Consider the following 6,729-nt stretch of genomic DNA (forward strand, 5'->3'; position numbering starts at 1 on the left):
TTCTTAAGATTCCTTCCTGCTGTCTGGGTGTGACTGCATCTTTAGGGGATCCTGTAAAGAAATTGGGTTAATTGTCAAGTCCTGGAAGAGCTAGCTGTATCATTTGTTGTCCAATCTTTTCATAATGGGAAACAGCAGATATATTAGCCTGTGAGGCTGGATCATGTCAGCTGGTCATCCTGAAATTGTCCTTTGCAGTTTGCAGTCCAAAGCCGATCTTTAGGTGGTGTTTGTCAGCTTAGTGGCATTGTCATAGTCCTGCTAGAATCTTTGCTGTGGGGCCTCATCCTCCTTTTGGAGACTTCATAGATCACATTAGATCATATTAATATTTTTCCAGGTAGTTCTTCTTCTTCTTTGGAAGCTTATTTGTCCAAAGGTCTTTTAATTCCTCAAGATGGTTCTTTTATTTTCATGGAAAGACAAAAACAAAATTCTGCCCAAACCATAACTTGGGGGTTCCCTTTTGGCAAGTTATACCTGCTCAAATGAAGATCATTTTTTAGTGATATAAATTAGTTTAGATTGAATTGTCATGCTGTTTGATGAACTATCATCTCTGATAATTAAGATGATTCTCTTGTTCAAATTTAATCATTATCAATTTTTTATTTATACTTTCTCTTGAAATATTCATTTTGTTTTTGAAAGCTGTTTTATTATTGAGAGCAATATGATGTTTTTTTTACAGTAGGCATTAGGTTCTTTAATTGCTACGAGAAGGAGTTTCCTCCATGATGATAGGAAATGACTGAACCCAATTTGACATGGGGATGTGAGAGGCCCCTCAAGGCATTTCTGAATGGTGAAGGGTTACTTCGACTGTCCCTCATTGATTTGCATTCATTGGTGCAATGTCTGCCTTTGCCACACCTTCTACACCGTCCAGTAGGGAGGGCTCTTCTGTTGAGATTATTCTTAGAAAAAAAATTTGATTATAATGAATAACTACTAACTTGCATTTCTTTATATCCTACTTAGTTGCTAATAATAACTTTCAAGGACTAGAAATTTGCATTACATTGTTAAATGAGTTATATGGGTACAATGCTGGAATCCTGCCTCACCTTGATGTGCCATGTTTTGTTCAAACCAGTGGGAGGCTAGCCCATTTCTGAATGGATATGGAGGAGGAATGGAAGTCAGGGCTAGATGGGAAGTCACAGGGTACTAGGAGGAGAGAAGAAGGGGAAACTGCCATTGGCAGGAAAAATAAATTTAAAAAGTTATAATGATAAAATAAAATAAATTAAAATAAAGTAAAATGACGGGTCTTCTTATCCCATTGGTCATCATAGGATTGTATGGAGCACATCATACTTCTTTCTATCTGCATTGAAAAACTAATATCTGACTCACAAACATAATTGTGACATATACTTATTAGTAGTATAAATGGATGGATTCACCACAGATTTCTTATTTGATTTAGGTTACTGAAAACTACTAGTTATGGAAATCAAGTCCAGATATGAGTCACTAGTTCTTAGTTATATATTCACTCTTAATTTTAAGACCTGATTAAGTTTCAATATTTTGCCAAAAGTCCTTTGATAAGGACTTCAATATAACAAAAATCAAGTACTGTGAATGTTTTCCCCACATCAATAAACATAGTTAGATCTTATGGTCGCCAAATGATAAATGTAAAACCAGAGTCTCAGAAAATTACCCCAGAGCATACACCTAGAAACATCAGACCTGGGAATCCAGCTTTTATTCTCAACACTTAGATAAGACTAGGTTGTACTGGTTTTGCTCTATCATGCTCACACTCTGCCATGTGTAGGAAGCAATTTCTGTCCCACTAGTGAACTCCCTAATAACTAAATGGAGACTTACTAATTATGAAACCTCAGCAGATAGCTTAAGTTTGTTTCTAACTAGTTCTTATCGCTTAAATTTACCCATATTTTTAAATCTGCATTCTTTTAAGTGGCTTAGTTTCCCTTATTCTCTACTCCCTCTCTTGCTTTCTCTCTGTCTAGATGGTGACTGTGCCCTTTTTCAAGTGTTCCTCAGACTGGTTCTCCTAACTAACCTATTCCTGCCCAGCTATTAGACAGTTTGCTCTTTATTAAACCAATGAGAGTAACTTATCTTCAGAGTGTACAAAAGATTATGTCACAGCAGTGATGTATAAGATGGGATCCTTTATCAACATTTCTTTATGTAATGGCACATTGGAAATTAAGTCCTTACTAAAGCTTTGATGTCTGCTTCTAGGAGATACATTAGTTGACTGACCCTAAAATCAGTATAATATAGGACAAGAAGACAATCTGTTGAAAAGTTCAGCTTTTCTTTTTCATTTAACAAACACATTTTATCATATATCAAAACAAAGAAAAAGCAAAAGAGAACATATGGTTTATTGTCCCATTTATTTATTTATTTATTTATTTATTTATTTATTTATTTATTTTTGTCAGTTTGAAACAAGATATGGTCATTTGGGCCTATCAATTGAGAAGATGCATCCACAAAAATTGCCTGGAGGCAATCTGTTGGGAATTTTCTTGTTTCAAGGTTGATGTGGGAAGGGCCTAGACCTCTGTGAGTAGTTTCACTTCTTGCCAGGTCATCATAAATTGCAGAGTAATGCAGGCTGACCAAGCCATTAAGAACATTCAAGTATGTGGTGAAACTTCATTGCATCTGCTTCAGTTCTTTCATCCCTGTTCTTGCCTTGGCTTCCCTCAATGGATTGTGACCTGGGATGTTTAAGATACATGAGCCAAATAAACCCTTTACCTCAATTAGCTTTTGATCATGGGTTTTATCACAGCAACAAAAAAATGAATTTAAGATTGTTAGTGTGTACAAAGGGTGTGTGAATCTTTCTGGTAAAACATGAGCATTCATCTCTTGATTCTAGCAGATAGGGCACCAATGACAGATCCAATAAATGATCCAGACAGGTCTAATTTATTGAACTATGAGGGTTATTATGATTACTTACAGGATCATGGTGTTATGCGTGTGGGCTCATTCAGAGATTCACTTCTCTGATCATTAATAAATTTTAAGAAAGCAAAGGCTTTTATTCACATACTGACAGCAGATATATACCTGAGACTTGGGGCTCTCAAAGGCAGCCCCAAGATACCTCAATCAGGGGATTTTAAAGGCAGAGTAACTAACATTACACTCTATCTTCAGGCAAACAGAAGGTCATCTGGTACAAAGCAAGCTTTAATTTACAGAAACATGCAAAGAAGTTTTTTTAAAGTTGTGCAAGACTAGGCAATTACAAAGATGAACCTTTAGCAGGCTTTAACATTTCAAGTCTAATTTCATTTTATAGTTTGATTTCTCTCCAAAGGAAAAGTGAGAACCATAGCATTTAAATATAGTAAATCCACATTCAGTTCCATTTCAGAACAATGACAGATGGTACCAAAGTTAGAGACTTCTATCCTATGATTTCAGCAATTGTTTCACTGCATCTATTCATTTTTGCTTCCAAAATGGCTGTGGTCTTTACAGAAAAATTCCTGATATCTTTCTTTGAGAACTCATAGGGTACCAACACTCTTTGATCCCAGCCTGTCATTTAATAACTCCCATGCACACCCTGATGCATGTGGAGGCTTCATTGTGCTGTGAGGAACTGGTCCTGTTATATTGCTGTTTGAAGATCCACTGATTAAATTCTGTGCATGTCACATTCTGCATTTATTTTCCTTCAGGGTCCTAAAAAGAGGCAAATGTTGAGTGCTTTTATATGAACATATTCTTGTGCAGTATGAGGGGATGTAGGACATCCTTCATGGGAAAGTGTGAGTTCATGGGGACCTATCTCTTCCAAATTCTTTTCACTTCAGACCCTTGGTCATTGATGTTGCATTTGTAGAGAAGAGGAGTAATTAATAACACCTAAGAAAGCACTTCTGCATGCACATTTCAAATACCAATTTATTAAGGAGAGTTACGGTAAAACCCAAGGTTTCTCTTCTCCCACACATCAGAACCAGATGTTCTGCATCTCTATGTTCCAGCCCCATCTCTTTCTTGCTCTGTGCTCCTAGTTCTCTCTTTAGTGCTCTCTCTTTCATAAAACCTTCTTCTAGATATTAGTCTGCTTTGAATGTGAATATACAGTGGAGAATTAGTCACTGGTCTGAGAGCTGAGGGAAAGAACAAGGGCTCAGCTGTTCTCTCTGCAAAGACCCACATCAGTGTCCCTGTCCTAGGCCAAGTAAATGAAGATCACACACCTGTATTCCTCCAGGTTCAGTTTCTCATGCTACTCAGATGACACTCACTGCCTTCTTCTTGATGTACATTCCTTTTTGCATGGCACCAAGAATGGATGAGGAAAATGAGCAAGAAAACCATCATGTAGAATGACAGTCTAATCAGAATATACAGGAGCCCATGATTATCTGATGGAACATATGAATGCAATAAATAAGATGACAATCATAAGATCCCTGTAATAGATTGCCTAACATTTATTGATAGATGGATAACTAACATATTATTATTCTTTAGGACAAGATTCTTGATGAAGAACTACTATTCTCATTCTGCTAAATGCACACAGTATTAAACTGGCTCCTATGACTTCGCTTTGGATCCCTATTTTAATGCATCTCTCAAACCTCAGCAGGGAAGTTTATATTTGCAATATATGGTGATCAATACAGGTACCCACAATAGCCAAAGTGCAGTGCAACATGAATCTTAAATAATCTTATTAATAAAAAACAATACCTCGAGTCAGGTATTGGGGTGAATGCTGGAAGATCAGAGAAGCAGAACAAGCCACAGCTTCCTCACCTTGCCAATTCCTCAGCTGATCTTGTTTCCTCAGACTGGAAGTTTCTGAGTCCTTATCCAAATGAATCTCAGCTGAACTGCTGCTCAAAGCCTACAAGCTTAACCAGCTCTAGTTCCTGGTCCTCACGCCTTATATGCCTTTCTGCTTTCTGTCATCACTTCCTGGGATTAAAAGCTGTTCCCACTCCTGTCTGTTTCCAGTGTGGCCTTGAACTCACAGAGATCCAGTCAGATCCCTGCCTCCAGAATGCCAGGATTAAAGGTATGTGTGCCACCCTTTTCTGGCCTCTGTATCTAGTGGCTGTTCCTTTCTCTGACCCCAGATGAGTTTATTAGGGTGCACAATATTTGGGGAACAAAATGTCACCACAGTGCAGAGCATAAAGGACTGTGGAATGCTTGGCTCTAAATATGACTTTTACATGACATCTAAGTCTACAAATGATCAGTCTTAATTGTGAAAATGTTGGACCAAAAATGACTGAATGAGGTTTATGATAATGAAAAAGAAATAGTATCTACTGGACACAAGAAGGAAGTTGCACATATGAATTCAAATGCAGATGTGACAGCATGCACAAGAACAGTACATGTGCAAGGTAGACCAAACCCTAGCATGCACTGAGGCTGTGGACATGAAGTCCCACCCTTAGACAAGGGCTATAAGCAAATGATAGCTGTTGGGAGAGTCAGTTTCAAGAGAGTTGTGACAAGTAAGTGGACCATGCTCCAGTGAGAGGTCACACATTCATGAATATATGGACATCACAAATTGAACTTCATGGACAAAAGAGATAACAGCTGGGTTGGGTAGGTCCAGGAGGATTTGAGTAAGGGGGTGTATATGATTAAAGCCTATTGGTTGAAATTCTCAAAAAACTAATGCAAATCAAGTAATAAGAAATAGGGATTTAGTTGGCATATGTGCTATGACTATGTGTTCTGCATTATCTCACATGAAATTCTAAGAATAAATATAACATGTGCTCTATATGGTATGAATGGAGGTAAGGAGGAACATTCCAGAATATCCTGTGCTCTGTTTCTGCCTACACTACAAATGCCATATAGTTTAGCTGTATGTTCCTATGCCTTCAGTGTATAAAATCCAAATGGGCTGTCTTTCATATCCATGAATCACTGTGCAGAAGGAAAGTATTGATGCAATGCATTGTCATTCACAAAATTCCTTGACTGATAGACTCCAATAACTTGAAACCTCAATTTTTATCTCTTAAAGCTTACTTGCTAAGTAATTCTATTTCATGTGACTTGTGCATAATTTTCCATCTCATCACCCCTATGCCACTGACAGAAAAATGGCAGGACACAATGTAAAGGTCACGTGTTCAGTGTCTTAACTGAGATTCATATCAGTGTACATTGAATCTCCTGTGGAATTAATATATCTACAACACCACTGAACCAACATTAACTTCTCTCAAAGGGAAAAAGTGAAGTCAAGGCTATTCTGTCAGAAGTAGTATTTTTATATAAAATCCTCCCTTCTGCTCACTTGTTTCCTTCTTCAGTCCCCATCACCTCCTCTCCGGGAGGTAGTAATGTTCTGCTTGCTTCCTACCTTTTTCAGAGCAGATCATCCCTCTTCTGAACTATAGAGAGGAATTATTACTTCACTTTTATTTAGAAGAGAGACAAATTTCCCCTTCTCTTCACTTACAGGGACTCAGGTGAAGACATAAGGGATTGAGAGTCCCCATGGATCCCATGGTGCCAGTGAATAATTTCTGATTTTGCTGAGTTTGAGAGTCAGAGAAGAGAAGTGACTGGGCAAACTTTACAGAGCTGTGAGGCAGCTGACACAGCACATGGCCCCAAGAGGTTTGTTTACCTCCAGTTTTACATAAAAAGAGGAATAATTTATTCACTAGTTTTGGAGTCTTGTTCTCTGCAGGAAGAACAATTTCTGGATGAGTTTACTAA

The 6,729-nt window shown here is 37.8% G+C and overlaps 1 long non-coding RNA gene across 1 annotated transcript; it reads right to left on the reverse strand.

Annotated features, from left to right (window-relative positions):
* Positions 1 to 2,370: 2,370 nt before the first annotated feature.
* On the reverse strand, positions 2,371 to 4,724 carry LOC119087172. The gene is made up of 2 exons (XR_005090616.1): positions 4,221 to 4,724; positions 2,371 to 3,696 (listed from the first exon to the last, which is right to left on the reverse strand). It is a non-coding gene; the product is annotated as an uncharacterized LOC119087172 (long non-coding RNA).
* Between the last annotated feature and the right edge of the window lie 2,005 nt (positions 4,725 to 6,729).

This window comes from Peromyscus leucopus, unplaced genomic scaffold, assembly GCF_004664715.2.
Source record: "Peromyscus leucopus breed LL Stock unplaced genomic scaffold, UCI_PerLeu_2.1 scaffold_1720, whole genome shotgun sequence".
Classification (NCBI taxonomy): domain Eukaryota; kingdom Metazoa; phylum Chordata; class Mammalia; order Rodentia; family Cricetidae; genus Peromyscus; species Peromyscus leucopus.